At 41.0% G+C, this 15,324-nt stretch overlaps 1 protein-coding gene across 1 annotated transcript in view; it reads right to left on the bottom strand.

Annotated features, from left to right (window-relative positions):
- The window catches only part of ZNF536 (zinc finger protein 536), a 184,226-nt gene that overhangs the window by 1,797 nt on the left and 167,105 nt on the right, over positions 1–15,324 (bottom strand). The window lies entirely within an intron of this gene.

The following is a 15,324-nucleotide window of genomic DNA, read 5'->3' on the forward strand; positions in this document are numbered from 1 at the left end:
ACCCCATCTCCACATTTGAAGAGCACATTTTCCCTTGCTGCTGTGGTACTACTTAGCAGGCATAAAAGAGATGCTGGGGCAGCAGAGGAAGAGAATTATGCTTCCTGCAATGGGGCTGGACCCTCTCCCCTTGGTTTTAGGTGGGAATTTACCAGCTAAAGAAATAGACACGTGTTGTGAACTGGCCTGATGCTATACCTGTACTGGAGTGGAAATGCTGCCATGGTCCTCCCATGGTCCTCCCAGCAGAGATGGGAGCCTGGGCAGCTGCTGGCACAGGAGCATGAGCATCTCTGTAGCAGAGTGAATCCACTTGAACCAGCATTAGTTCCCTGGGCTGCTCAAACAACTTGCCTTTTTTACTGTAATATCAACACCACCACCTGAAGGCTGAGCTCCCCAAACCATGCTGCTTCCTACCCAGGGGAAAGACACCTGGTGTCCTGAGCCCTTGCCCCAGGAATGCAGCCTTGTTTCCTTCCTCAAGGATGGACAGCTCCCCTTCACCCTTTGTTTTCATAGGCTGAAGACTGCCAGAAGTGTGATCACCCCCCAAAGCCTCCAACGTGCATGTTTATGCCTCCAGCACAGGAGGGACAGGCAGCTGTTGGAGAGAGTCCTGAGGAGGCACCAAGAGGATCTCAGGGATGGAGAACCTTTCCTGTAAGGAAAGCCTGAGAGAATTGGGATGGTTCAGCCTGGAGAAGCGGAGGCTCAAGGGTCACCTAATTGTGGCCTTTCAGCACCTTAACAGGCTGACAACAAAGATGGACAGGGACTATTTACAAGGGCCTAGAGTGCTGGGACACAGGGGAATGGCTTCAAAGTGACAGATAGTGGGCTTAGGTTGGATATTAGGAAAAAAATCTTCCCTGTGAGGGTGGTGAGGCCCTAGCACAGCTTGTCCAGAGAAGCTATGGCTGCACCATCCCTCTAAGTGTTCCAGGCCAGGTTGGACAAGGCTTGCAGCAACCTGGGATAGTGGAAGGTGTCCCTGCCCACAGCAGGAGGGTTGGAATGAGATGATTTTTAGTGTCCCTTTCCACCCAAGCCACTCCATGATGCTATGATCTCACCAACCAGCTCTTAATGCTTTACCCACAAGCAGCTCTTAATAAACAGCCATCCTAATTCTTTCCTGCAAAGAACAAATTCTAAGCAAGGAATGCAGAAAGCATGGCTGGACCTAACCACCTCACATGCACCAGACTAAAAGCAAACTCTTTCTGCCCACCACTGAACCAAGTTCAAATCCGTGTTCAAAATTCCATGCAGAGAATGTCATTTATTAATTCAAGGCACTTTAATAAATCAGACAATATAAAGTGCACCTACAAGGATTCAGTTCTGCATTGCTTCTCCCACGACTTACTTTTTCAGGCCATCAAAATTTCACATCACTGCCTTGTGAAAAGTAAGTACACAATAAGTTAATTTGTATTGTCACTATGCAGTACAACTGTGGTAAAGAGCACATTCATTTTTAATCCGATATGAATAATATATAAATATGTATACAGAGTGAGGGTCATAGGAAAGCAAGCGGTACGTTGTTTACAGCAGAAGTAGTACAAAAAGTAGAGATTATTCTTGCTTGCAAAGATAACAATATCTGCAATTTGCTTGTAACTAAGGGGTGAAGGAAAATTCCTATTTCTTTTAGGTATCCCCATTCATTAATTTTAGCTCCAAAACTTGTTGTGGGCAGCAGGCTCTTAAAATAACCCTTCCCAGATAAGTTGGCAATAAATTTATAATGTTTTATCTAGCAGTGGTTGGTAGGTCCTTTCTTAGCAAGCTATAGTTCATATGTATTTTACCCACTATATATCTCCCAATAAAATGATATGAAAGCCCTTCAGAAAAAAAAAAAAAAGAAAAAAAGAAAAGAAAAGAAGAAAGGAATCTTCTTGATAGGTCAGGAGATGATGCGATATGCATTGCAATAGTAGTAGAAAAAATAATATGAAAGTGGGTGGACTAGGGGGGCAAACTATGGTGTGCATCTTTCTCTGATCAAAAATCAGAATAGAGGACAATATATTGTTTGCAGCTGAAATAATTCTGTTGTGGAGCTATGTTCTATGAAGGCTATGAGCGTGTGGAGAGGCTTTGCAATCCTCTGGATGGAAGCTGACAGTCTAAGGAAGTGGAAGAACAGAAAATAATAATCAAAATTAGCTAAAATTACAACAATGATGGGTGGACTCAAAGAACACTTTTAGCATGTATGGATTTCTCCAGGAGGGGTGATCACTTCCAGCACCCGCTGGAGCCTCTCCTCTAAAAGTGATTTAAACCCCCAAGGATCAGCCCCAGGAGGGGTGGCAGTGCTGAGGTGACCCAGGCTCATTATCTTCTCTACTTTTTACTGAATTTTAGGGGGCACAAGGAGCATGGATAAGAGGTACCTTCTGGCCAGGATGGAGAAGTTTTCTGCAGGCCCATATTAAGAAAAATCCCTCAGTGTTTGAAACTAGTCCACCTTTTAAAAAATATATGCTGCTTCATTAATTTAGGCTTTGAGGGGAAAAAAAAAGTAAAGTTTGTTTTCTTTTCTTTCAAGTTTGTGATGTGATATGTTGCTTTGTGACACTTCATGTCAAGCTGCATCAGTCACATTGCGTTAGGTTTCATAACATGGCTTGACTGATGCAGCCCAACATGGTGCATCAGCTGAACAGTCAGAAACTGTAGGTTTTGAGAAAGACATGGATCTCAGTCTGGGGTTTAGGGCCACTTAAATGAAAGTTTACCTCAAGTAAGGGCCTTGGATTTCAACAAAGCCATTGCCCAAGAGCTGTTAAAGATTCCAGTACACGCCAAACCTTATTTTGCTTTGTCTAATCTTTAAAACTCAAAATGTATTATTGGAACACATAAAAAGTCAATGTCAATGAAGTGGCACTGGGTTACTTACTGTAATCCAAACACTGCTAATAGTTACTAATTTATTAACTTTGATATGGATCCATTATTTAAGATTAGCACAAAGGAACACACAAACGAGAGAGAGAAAGAGTGATGAATACTAAAGTCTTTTTCATTAAAAAAATCATTTACATGGTCAAGCCGCATTAATTCTCCACTTCTAAAAATATTTGATCGGCATCCAAATTCTATAAAATTTCCACGAAGAAACATCTTATTTTTGTGGTATTACAGGCACATATGTAGGGGTTTGCACTAAAACGTAAAAATGGGCATTGAACTAGTCACATGAATAAGATCAGGAATTTATTCCAGATTGTTAAAAGTGTACTAATCACAGCAAAATCATGGCTTTCTCCCAAAGCAGCAAGGAAATGGTAATTTGAAAGAAAAATGCCAATAATACATCACACACAAGCCGTCTGTTGTCCCCACTACACCACTTTGTATTATATTGCATATGTGTACATATATACACAGATAAACGCATACAGCCACACACACACACGATTTAATGCATAAATTTAGAGGAAAGACAGAAGAGCAATAACATGATGAACAGAAAACAAATGCTGTGCAATGTACTATAAATTATAATTAAGCTCTGAATAAAATGTGTTTCTTAGATATGACATTTGTTCCCTTAAAATGCAAAAATGGCCATGATTATCTGACAGAATGTTTTTCCTAAGATGGCCAATGGCTATAGCACTTACTGAGATGCAATACGGCAAACTCATTTCAGATTTCTTTGCCTGGTTTAAGAAAATCCTTTTGGTGAAAATCAAAAATAACAGCAATTACCTCTTTAAAACAAATTATTTCCTCACAAAGAGATACTGGAAAAAGCCTCAAAGGCTTGAATTTCTCAGAAACAAATCTCTTTAGTTGGGATGTTGGACACTGAAGATCTGGACTCGACTTGCTGGGTCACTGTAGCAATGCCACAGGGGCAGGGCAGCTCTGGCCAGCCCCGGGCACTGGAGCAGGACCGGCTGCAGTGGCTCAGGATGGATGGGCACTGCCTGCTGCACTGGGATCCTTGGTCCCACAACGTTGCTGGTGGAATGGTCCATGTAATCACACATCTGCTGCCCAGCAAAGCCTGCACTCACACCTTCAGTAAGCCCGCACCTCCCCAGGTGCTCCCCAGAGCCGCTTTGAGCCCTTTTTCCCCCACACAAGGTTGTATTTGAGGAACAATCATCTCTAAGCACATGAAGTGTGTGCTGCCTCAGAAGTAACAGCAGGCAACGATGGCTGGGTGCTTTCTGTGCTTGAAGAGAGGCTTTTTGAGCATCTCCAGTTCTCTGGCAGTGACTACTGGGTTGAGCTCTTGTCTCTCTCAGACCACAGCCTCCAGGTCCCAGGCATCTTGGTGAACACTGCTATTTGAAAGTATATTAGAGCATAATAACAGGCATTTGCAAAGGGAAAACTATTTTCATTTAAATCTTGGCTAGTGCAATTTCCTTTTTTTAACATATAAATTTTCATAAATACATTTCCTATCCACAGCAAACATCCCAAGTACTGCATGCATTACCCAGGAGAGCAGAATGGCTCTAAAGCAGCCATTCGGATCTGGAGCATAACAGTATGGATGGGAAAATGCTGAATAAATATATTTGTCCAATAGACAATAATGGTTCTGATTGAGCCATTCCATTTTATTGGTCTCAAAATATGCATTTTATGAAACTCCCCAAATACCAGACAGATTAAAATGCACCAATCAGGTTGGTATCTGTAATAGAAGTTTTCATAAAACAATTGAAAAGTATATGTTTATTTACACACAGGTCCAAGACCAACCAAGATGATCTTCTGGGAAAATTTCAATATTCTGTGAAATTTATATGTTACTTGGATTACAAAAAAAAAAAAAAAAAAAAAAAAAAAAAAAAGTTAAATTTTAAGAGCTATAATTCATGTTGACCAAGAAAAGTCATAAAACCAAAAAGCCTTATCTGAGGCATTTTTTGTGATTTTCTCTGGAACAACATTTTTAAAAAATGCGGAGATATCTGGATTTTAGGAAGGCCCTAAAATTTTCAGGGAACATTTCCAGCTATTAAGGCTAAGGCTTTGGGTTACATGTTTCCATTGGGACTCCTAAAGCAAGGGCAACCCCCGATCACCCTCCATTCAGCTGAATTCCTTCGTTACCAGGCTCAGTCCTGCAGAGTCCTTAGAGGTCATCAGATGAATTGCTCATGGCACCAGTCTCGTTACTTAAATCCCTCCTCACTAATACTGAGCCCTTTGGAGCAGCTCAGGTGAGAACACACACACTGCCACCTGGAAGAGCCTTTCTCTTGCTGTGAGTTACTGGAAAGAGCTTAATTAGGGGAGGATAACTTTGGGGTGAAGACTCAGCACATGACAAAACACAGCTACCAGCCTGATCCTAAATAAATGCAAGGATGTCTGGAAAAAAGAAAAATGTGCCAAGGTCAGCACCCACCCCAAAACCACCACGTGACACTGCAGTCCTGGTGTCCTGCAGAGAGGGACACTCTGTGTATGGGCACCTGCAACAGCAGGGTGGCAACTCACTGAACTATCATTGGTTGCAGAAGAGCTGGAAAATAAAAAGACCTAATCTGTAACTAATTTTATCAAAGATTTTTACTTGAACAAAAAAACTTCATCCATTGGATTGAATTAAACCCTCAGATACCTACATGGCTTTTCTGAAATGTAATCAAAGGTGGAGTCTATTCTTAAGTTAGTGCCTTACACAGTGCTTGGTGTTTCCAAATTAGTATTTCAGCTTGCTGCTGAGTGCACTAAAATATTTAATGATGACACAGAGAAGCAAAAGTTGGTGCTACACTTTGCCTTTAACACATATTATTAAAATATTATGTTAATTTCACACATTCCCCCTAAAATAAAAACTGTTCTTATAGTAATTATTCAATTCCTGTCTCAAAAGGCTACAGTCACTAATTATCACACACTGAAGTTTCCTTTAAAAGCAAAAGAAGTAAAAACCACCAACAAATCAGCCCTGCTATGTAAAACAGCCAAGTGCAGGTTGGTCTGACACAGAGGTTAACAGTCCCCTGGGCACTCCTGATAAAATCTACTGTTGTCCTTCATCAATATGGTTTTACCTTACTGAATGAATCACTCACTAAACTATGGAAAATATCACTAATTTAACATTTTTTGCCTTTGGTATGTGAAACATGAGAATTATAATTATTTGGAGGTAGAGTGAGAAACTTGTTAGCCATCTGTAGTGCACTAAATACAAGGGAATTAGGAAATGGCCAGTGAAATCACTGATGGTGTAACAGAGACTTGTAAGTTCTGGGAAAACAAACATTTCCCAACTCATGCAGACTTGGTAAAACAACAGAATTACTGAGCTCCAGCCACTCAGCACAGAATTTGTTTCTTTTTCAGAAGAAGTTATTCACACGGGAACTTTTGATTTAGAAGGGAAATGGATCTCCTCTTGCAAGAAAGGAATAGCCTCAGCAGAATAGCTGAAAAGGTCTTCCTAAACAAATATTAAACTTTATGGGAACCCTGTAAAGCTAAAAATCTGAGATAAAGGCAGAAGACTGTGCTTTCTCAGGATCTGTGTGTCTCAGGCCACGGCTGGTGGGTGCACACATGGTGCCCTGCGCACGATGGCATCAGTTCAGGTTCTGACATGACAAACATGAGTTACGAGCCCAGAGCCTCAGCAGGCTCCAAACGAGGTTAGTGGGAATGCTGTCATTGATTGAGCTTGAAATGCCAGACTATCATTGTCCCATGCTTTGGGAAATTTAATTACATTTAATTTTACATATTTATTTACTTTGGTTTATACACATAAGTAGAGGACAGAGTTCTTATCAAGGGCACTAGATACCTGTTGTAAAGAGCAGGTAAACTCTGACTAAAGTCATAATGGCAATGGTTACAGAAATCATAATCCTTTTCATAATCCTAATCCTAAACTCACAACAGCTTGTCTTTTTGGCCAAGCTTTCATTTCCAGCCATTTCCTCCTGTCTGGTACCAACCCCTGTTCTCCCAAAACCTGATGTGTCCCTTCATCTCTGCAGCCTGGGCCCCTCCACACGAGGGGAGAGGTACCTGAGCCCAGAGAGTGGGCAGGATACAGTCCTCACAGCCTTCCCTTTCTCTCGTGCTTTGGGGAGACTGCAACTAAGGAAACTCATTTTAAAGGTAAGTGGCAGAGTTTTCTTTAATTTTAAGTAACCCCAAGTTCTTCTGATCACCAAAATTACATGCTCAGAGTGCCACCTTTGCCTTTACTTACATATTTCAATTAATTGCTATGTCTATTCACTCCTTTACTTGTTTTAATCACTTCAATAAGATTATATTCCCATTCTAACCCCCTTGAGCAAAATATCTCAGTTTTCCTACTAGGTCATTCACAAGTTTTCTCGCTAATGTTCTGTCATATTTTTTAATTGTCTCAGTAAATATTTATTATTTCAGGGAGCATTTACCACTTCTTGAATGAAGCTGTATTTGAATTTAATGTACCTATGATTTCCCAGAATAAATGCTATACTGGTGGCACTGGGATTTTAGTAAAGAGAACATTCAATTCAGAAGCTAATAGGAAAGACCTTGTTAGTGATTTTACTACCAAATATCCTTTATTCTGCCTAGCAATTCATAAATGCAATCGAATTTTCTCTTTCACTCTGGGCAACTGTCTTGAGTTTATTTATTTTATTTGGCAGAATGGAATTTCAAAAATCCTATACTCAGCTTTCTAGATCTTTTCTGCCAATATTTGGATGTTTCACATCCTCAGCTGGTGTCAAACTGGACAGTCACACAGCCTGAGCCATGCAAAGACCTGCCCCCTCTGTGCACAGCCCTGTAAGGATACCCGGCCTCCTCACCAATTCCACAGTCCATAAATCACCTGGGTGGGAAGGGATGGAATTATCCACATGCTATAACATTTGCTGAAGTGACACCCTAAGCTAGAATATCTGTTTTCTGCATGTATGATGTCACATAGACTAACCATGTTCTCCTTTCATTTTTGTTGTTGCTTTTTCACATAACTGGAGCAATTTAGAAGGTATTTTGTCACATTATCACTTGTCATGTACCTCACGATTCTCTAACTCCAGCATTGTGTTAGTAGAGAGACTAAAGAAGAACAAAACACATTAAGTAAATAAATATCTAGCTCACTAATAGCTAATATTTCAAATTATCCAGGAGTAGCTCACAACCCCACTAATCATTCTGCTAAAACATCACTATTATCTGTTTATGGGATTTGGTGAGTGGAGTTCTCAGAACCACTCATTATTGGCAATGCTTCTGCATTATGTGCCATCACAGCACAGAATTACCATGAGCACAGCCTGAGTGGGAACTCACAGCAACCCACCTTTCACCAGGCACATTTCTGATGGAGGTGTACATATAGCTAATGTTTCCGTAAAAAAATAAACCAACATATTCTTATTACATCCCATTCAACAAACCAGGAGATCAAACAGTAAAAATTAAAGGGCTGCAAAGAGTAAATTGAGCATTAACTTTGCAGGACCTCTCCCTCTGGAAAGTGCTGTTGGTGTTGTCACAGAAAAAAAGTGTCTTTTTTATCAAGTCACAAAGGAAATGCTTTTTCCCCTTCTCCTTTTCTTTTCTATAAAAGGCTCTCTAAAATGAAAGGTGTCAGACTTTGCTTTTTCTTCTTGGCATGATCCAGAATGTATAGCTGAGGAATGACAGATGTCTGCAACCAGCTGCAATGAAGCATGCTAAAGTTTCAGTCTAATCCACTTATTTCACTGCAGTCACGTAAACCAAAACAAATGGGCAGTGCCTTACATTATAAAAACACAGCAGCATTACTTTGTTGCATAATGTAGCTGATACGCCATCTTTTTATCATTTTTCCTACTGCAGAAAGAATTCACCTCTTTATTAAAAACAGCCCCTGAAAGTTCTCCCATTCTGCTTGCCTCTATTTTTTTCTTTTAGTGTCACAGCAGTCCTGCGATGCTCCATGCATTACTCAATATGTGGCTATTATAAAAACACCGTCATATTTTTTCCAGGGAAGACTGCTTTTGTTTTTAAAAACGTGATCCAATTCAGAAGCCACCGGGCCTTATTCTGCTCTCTCATCCTTGCTGCCAGCCCATGGCATGAACAGATCCGTGCTGCTCCGAGTCAGGATAGGATCCACCATCAGATCAGTGCATGTTTCCTCTGCGTAAAAGCCAAATAACAAGTGCACCAAGCACTTACCTTAACGGGTAAAAAAACCCCTCGTCTCTGTTTTCCACTGATCAAACTGGAAATGTCATCAGAGGCACAACTAATAGCCTTAATCTACCCAACTAACCTCATTCAAAGCCCCCCCATTTTAATGAGGAGGGAGACCCACTGGCAGCGTGTTTCCCGAAGCCCTGAACACCCCCCTGTGTTTTGTTATGCCAGAGGGAGTATAACCTAAGTGAACATGGCATCGCTTCCTGGGAAGGGAGACCCTGCCTCACTCCAACATGTAGTGCAGCAACCTTTTGAACCCACCCCTCTTTAATCCTTGTATGGAAAGGGAAAGGATGAGGAGTCATGTGGCTCCCTCCCCGCCAGCAGTTCCAACAGCTGGGAAGCACTCTTTCAGCGCAATTCATAAAAAAAGATGTGTTGGATTTCGCCGATGGCAGAATGGTGTACGATTTCTGGCCCTTCAGGCTAAAACAATAAATGCAAAGAGGAAAATTTGAGATTTCCCCCCTTAAACTTCCCACAACAACCTCAGCAAAACCACATGACTTGTCTTGTACAATCTCCCTGGTGTTTTCAGTGCTACTTTGGCAGGAAATCAGAATTACTGTTATATAAATTCCATCTGATGCCAGAGCTACCATCTGTGAGTAAAACTGCTTCACCTACGTCTGCCGGCAAAGCCACTCTCCCAGAGACAAGGGAGAAGGGGAAAAAAAATTTGATTAATTTGCAGAATGCTTGTGATTTGCTCATATATTATTATAACTGCTCATCAGCACATGACAAATTCCCAGCACTCCGCACAGGAACCCGTTCAGTTTCAGCAGTTTTTTGCGTCGGCACCTGACAGACTGCAGAGCCACTAATGACTTTCAGATGCTTACAAACAGTAATTCTATCTTCAGAATAAAAAGAAAAATCCGTAGGAAGAAAAGAGTAGAGTTAGTCTATTCCATTTCCTTCCTGTATATCAACATGATTTAACTCTTCGGGGCAGCAGCGGTTCCAGGATCACAACACGGCTGCTCCTTGCCTGTAAAAGACAAAGACTGCCAATCTCAGGGGAAAGGTGGAAGCAAAAGCCGGTCTCCGAAGGCTTTCGCTACACCAGCTCCGCAGAGAGCCAGATACAAAGCAGGTAGCCTAGGAAAAGGCACACCTACCCTGCAGCACAGGGAGAAAACACATGCTCTCCCCGGCGCTCCCGAATTCCGTGTCTATTTCCCTATTTTAATACTTCTGATAACCTTTTACATTTTCAGGGAACACATCTGCTTCCTAACTGCAGCTGAAATGTTTTTTTCTCCCTTTAAAAGTATGATTATGCTTTCTGAAGCACTGTCTGTGTGCTTGATTGCCTGTTTTAGATTAGAGATTTTAGCAAGGAAACAAAGACTTCAGAGTGCACATCAGTCCTGCATATGAGAAACCACAGAAGGAATAAGCAATAAAATGTGATGCACCATCTGTCCACAAACAATAACCTGGATGTTCTGAAGGCTTACAAATTATTTAGCACACAACCTCACCAAATTATAGGACCCTTAAATAGAGCAATAGACTGGGAATGAGAACCTCTTTGATGTCCTTTTGTATTTTTTTTTTCCCAACTCAGCCCTCGATTGATTGCTATCTGTTGAGGTATTTCTCAAAGACTATTGGAGCAAGTTGATATTTATTAAGTAGCTCTCTGTAGAATATTTTGCCACAGATTTGAACAGTGGGGTATACACTGCCTCCCTGGCCCTAGCCTGCTGCAAACAGATTGTTAATCAAAAGACAGTCTAAAAGAATAGTCAGTTGGGAAATTCAGTCCTAAGGGCAAAATGCTGCCCTCGGTACCCATGTGCATCTCCTGCTGGCTTCCATGGGAGCTCACGGGAACGCTCAGGGATGAAATTGACGTTATTAAGTACCAGAAGCTTTCTGACTGGACTCTTGTAGAACAATTCTCTAACAAAAGATGCGATTTTAATTTTTGATTTTTTTTTCCTCCCCCAAATTAAGTCCTGCTGCAATTAAAAAGAAAGTGACATTTTTCCTAGCTGTCATGCTGAAGCACAGTGATCTTGCATGCAAAACACATTAGCAACTGAGCACACTCCAGGTACTGTAAACTAGAGTATGTCAAAGCTACTGGATCCCTAGGCAAACCTGGCATCCCCCAGCAATATGCTCACATACCAAAATAAAGATATTCAGACTCCTGTGTTTGGGATAGAGGATTTTGCCTCACCATATTTAAATGTGAAATCATGTTTAAAAAAAATCAGCCAAACAAACATTAAAAATACTTCTTTTTTAATATGCAGTAAATTGCAAAATTGTTGGATCTACTGTTTCATTCAACCTCTTCTCTGCATTATAAATTCCTGAGTTTTTAGTGAACATTAGAACTTGTTTTTCCAATTGAAGCATGCCTCTAAACCCACACTCCAAAATAAATCAGCATCCCTTAAAGCCACCCACTTAATTTTTAAAAGGAAGAGCCTGCCTGAAATATTTCTTTTGCTTTGGTTTCCATAGAATTTTTTCTGCAAATTTTCTTAACACAACATCTCCCACGCTGGCTCTCAGCTAACAAACATCCAGACCCACCTACCAAAGGTCTTCTCAGTGTGGTCTTTACTCTTTTGCCTAGATGGCAGATCAAAATTCAAATAAAAATAGATATTAGAAGTCAGAGGATTTTTTTTATTGTATTCTTTTTGACAAAAAGGCCAAGAGGGATGTAACTGTGTAATTAACTTTAGATGTGCCTAATGTAACTCCATTATCATTGATGGGTCTTATGGAGAGACACTGAGAGGGAAATGTGCCTTCTAGAGTTTCATAGTGGAGCCAGAACTATTGAAGAATATTTCAGTATTTAGGCCCTGATTCAGCAAATTGCTGAAGGTTATGCATACTACAAAGCTTGTAAGTCATCCCACAGACTTGTGTAGGAATCCACAGGAGCTCACACAATGCACCAGCCCAACTTGTCCCTGAGCTGGGGCCTCGAAGCTTGGCCCTTACTTACAAAGATTCCTAAAAGAGACATGAAAATTTGCCTGGGGGTAAAAGCTGGCACATTGCATTGTCTCACTGTGAATCTGCGCTCCCTTTTGCATTTATTTTTGCATTGATTTCTACGTGCTGAGGGTGCAGGTGAGGGTCCAGCAGCCCAGCACATGCGCAGGGACCCGCAGCCATCCCGAGCGCTCCTGCAGGCAGGGTGGGGCTCACAACTGGCTGCTAATTGGGAGGATGGGAATTTTACCATCACTGGGGGCACACAGAGCCCGCTGGTTTCTCTATGGGTTACACAAAGACCAACAATCGACACCCAGAGCTGAGGCTGCTGTCACCCATGTCCCTAAAACCACAAGCTGCCACCCAGGAAAGGGCACAAGATGAATGTGCAGCAAAACCCTTAGATATCAAAGGAAGAAAAAAAACCTCAAAATCTCCTTCCAACAGCTCCTGTGGCAGTCAGTATGCAGAGGAACAGATGCTACTAAGGATTTTATTTTAAACAAAATTGGAGAAGTCCAAGTTTCCATGGGCAGTGAGATACTGTGTCAGTTTAGGGTGTCTGGGTATTTTTTCAATGATTTAGAAACAAGGACCTCCCTATATATCTCTGAAGGACTTTTTCAGCATGTCATGCAGCAAAGAGGCAAACATCCCTGCCAGCAGCACCCAGCACACCAAAGCCTTGCTCCTGCTGCCTGCAGGAGATCCACTCAATCCCATGGAAGGTTCATTGACTTCCACCGACTTCCAGGGAGAAGATTTACTTATGTGAAATCAATGGCAGGCTCTGGGCTTGCAAGCAAACTGATACTCACTTGGGCTTCTCTGTGTATAAACCAAAACCATTTTGCAACAAAACTAATGCATACAGTGGTTAGAGGGGGACAAAATATTTTGCCTGCTGGAGAAAAGGATGCAATTTCTCTGATTTCAACAAATAATCTGAGGCAGGTAACTTTCCTCTATCTACCATTATGCTAATCAGAACAGAGAGGTCTATAAATGCACTTAAAGAGACAACTAAAAAAAAATTAATCTGTGGTTTAACTTAAAGGTCAACTCAATACATATTGAGAAGTCAACTGAAATTCTGCCATTAAATATAATCACTGCTTCTAGGGTGGTAAATACTGCGTGGAAATACCCATCAGGAGCCAAATTCTGATCTCAGACAAGCACACGGATGGAGGAGAGCAGTGCTGATCTTGCACACGGGGCCCTTCCATCTGAGCCTCGAGGTATCAAGACCCAGGCTACTGGAAAAGTTCCTTTAAATTCTGTAGGATGTGATTAATATAGTGTGATATATTAAAAAAAAATATTTATATATTTTAAAAATCTTGGGGGAAGGGGGTGTGGGTTTCTGGACTTTTTCCAGCTTTCTGGATTCCTACTTTCAAGCATTTTCTGTAACCTCAAAGGCTAGAGTTCTTTTCTTACACAGAAAGAACAGAGATTTTTCTATAATCACATGGTGAAAGCCTTTCAGATATAGAAACTGCCCCAGCCACTACAGTAAAATCAGGAAAAGCAAGAGCAGCCCCTGCTCCTGCTCCTCAGCTCTGAGGCAGGCATCAATCCCAAGTCCTAATTGTACACACAACTGTTCACAACCTCAAACCAGTTTTCCTGTTCTTAACAGAAAGAAGTAAATTGAAAAAGGCTTAACTAGCATTTTATGTGTGTGCAAACTTATCCTTTAAATTTTAATATATGGTACAGTATAGGCATTTTCTTCTGAAATAATGTCAAAGATTTGGGGAGGGAAGGTACAAAGGTCACATTTAAATCCTGAAGGTAGCATAAAAAATTTAGATAACACTGTTTGTATTTTTTTTTGTATAGCATGTGTCCTGACAGTGTCACCATCAGCATGGGCTCTAGAATTCATAATCCACTGTGCTATTTTTTAAAATAGTTTGATTTGTTTATTAACTGTGCTTTCCTATTTCCATGAGATATAGACATCGACAGTGAATAGACCTTTTCTAATTGAACTGATAGCTTGAAAGTGAACATGTCCTTGAATTTACACTGAAAGATAGACAGTGATTATTTATAATAAGGGATTTAGTCAACTGCCTTTCCATTTGTACAGCAAGGACTTTATCAACAGACCATGTTTAGGTAAATAGTGCCAAATAAGATAAATTTTGTATTAAAGGACGAATGTCTCGCAGTGTCAGATGTACAAGGAAGAGACATTTGGCTGATGATATGTCCTGTAAGTATAAAAGAGAGTATTAAGATAACACTTTATGCTAGCATTAATACATCAAAGTTCTGGACTGACCTGTTTCATCCAAAGTGAAAGCGAGGATGCTCTTAATTCCTATCTAAGATTAATTTAATTCAGAAGGCATTCAGCCTTAAGTCCTGTTTTGCAGCTTTATAAGAATTGCTGGATTTGCAAAATAGCACGGCTGTACGCACGTTAATAAATGCTCTGTATTTGTCTAGGCAGAGTTGAAGCCTTTCTCTAAAAACACACACACACACACATACACACACACAACTCTGGCTCCGTGAGCTTGCTTTGCCCACAATATTAGAGCTCAGCTATCTCCTTGCTGAAGGGCCTATTTGTCTGCTTTAAGTGAAATCACTCAATTCTCAAAAGTCAGTGGAGGACTTTGGAAGGGGGAGGGCTGGGAGAGGCCACTCCAAATAAGTTCCATTAATCAAAAGACACAGTCTAATGTAACTAATATTTTACAATTAGAGAAGACAAGATGGAACTAAAAGCCATCTATCTCTCTTACACCACATGATCATCGATTCATAATCAGAAGACTGAGAGTCGCACAAAGATGCATTTACAGGGGCTGGGGGAGGGGGCTGGGTCGGAGCCGGAGATAATGAACACGATGAGAAGGAGCGGCGCTGAAGGCTGGGGAAAGATGACAGAGTGGTTCAATGGTGACGGATGACACGAAGATGAGTACTGATACCTGACAGGCAGCGAATGATGACTGCAGTCCTTTCCCACCATTATGATCCTCAATTATCTTGCTAAGGACTAAGAGGGGAAAAAAAAAAAAAAAAAGCCAAAGTGGCTCAGCCCATCCGTTTATTTATAAGCTGGGATAATGCTGGAGTGTGCCAGGCTGCTGGGAAAGGCCACCTTTT

This window comes from Vidua chalybeata, chromosome 11 (assembly GCF_026979565.1).
Source record: "Vidua chalybeata isolate OUT-0048 chromosome 11, bVidCha1 merged haplotype, whole genome shotgun sequence".
Taxonomy (NCBI): Eukaryota; Metazoa; Chordata; class Aves; order Passeriformes; family Viduidae; genus Vidua; species Vidua chalybeata.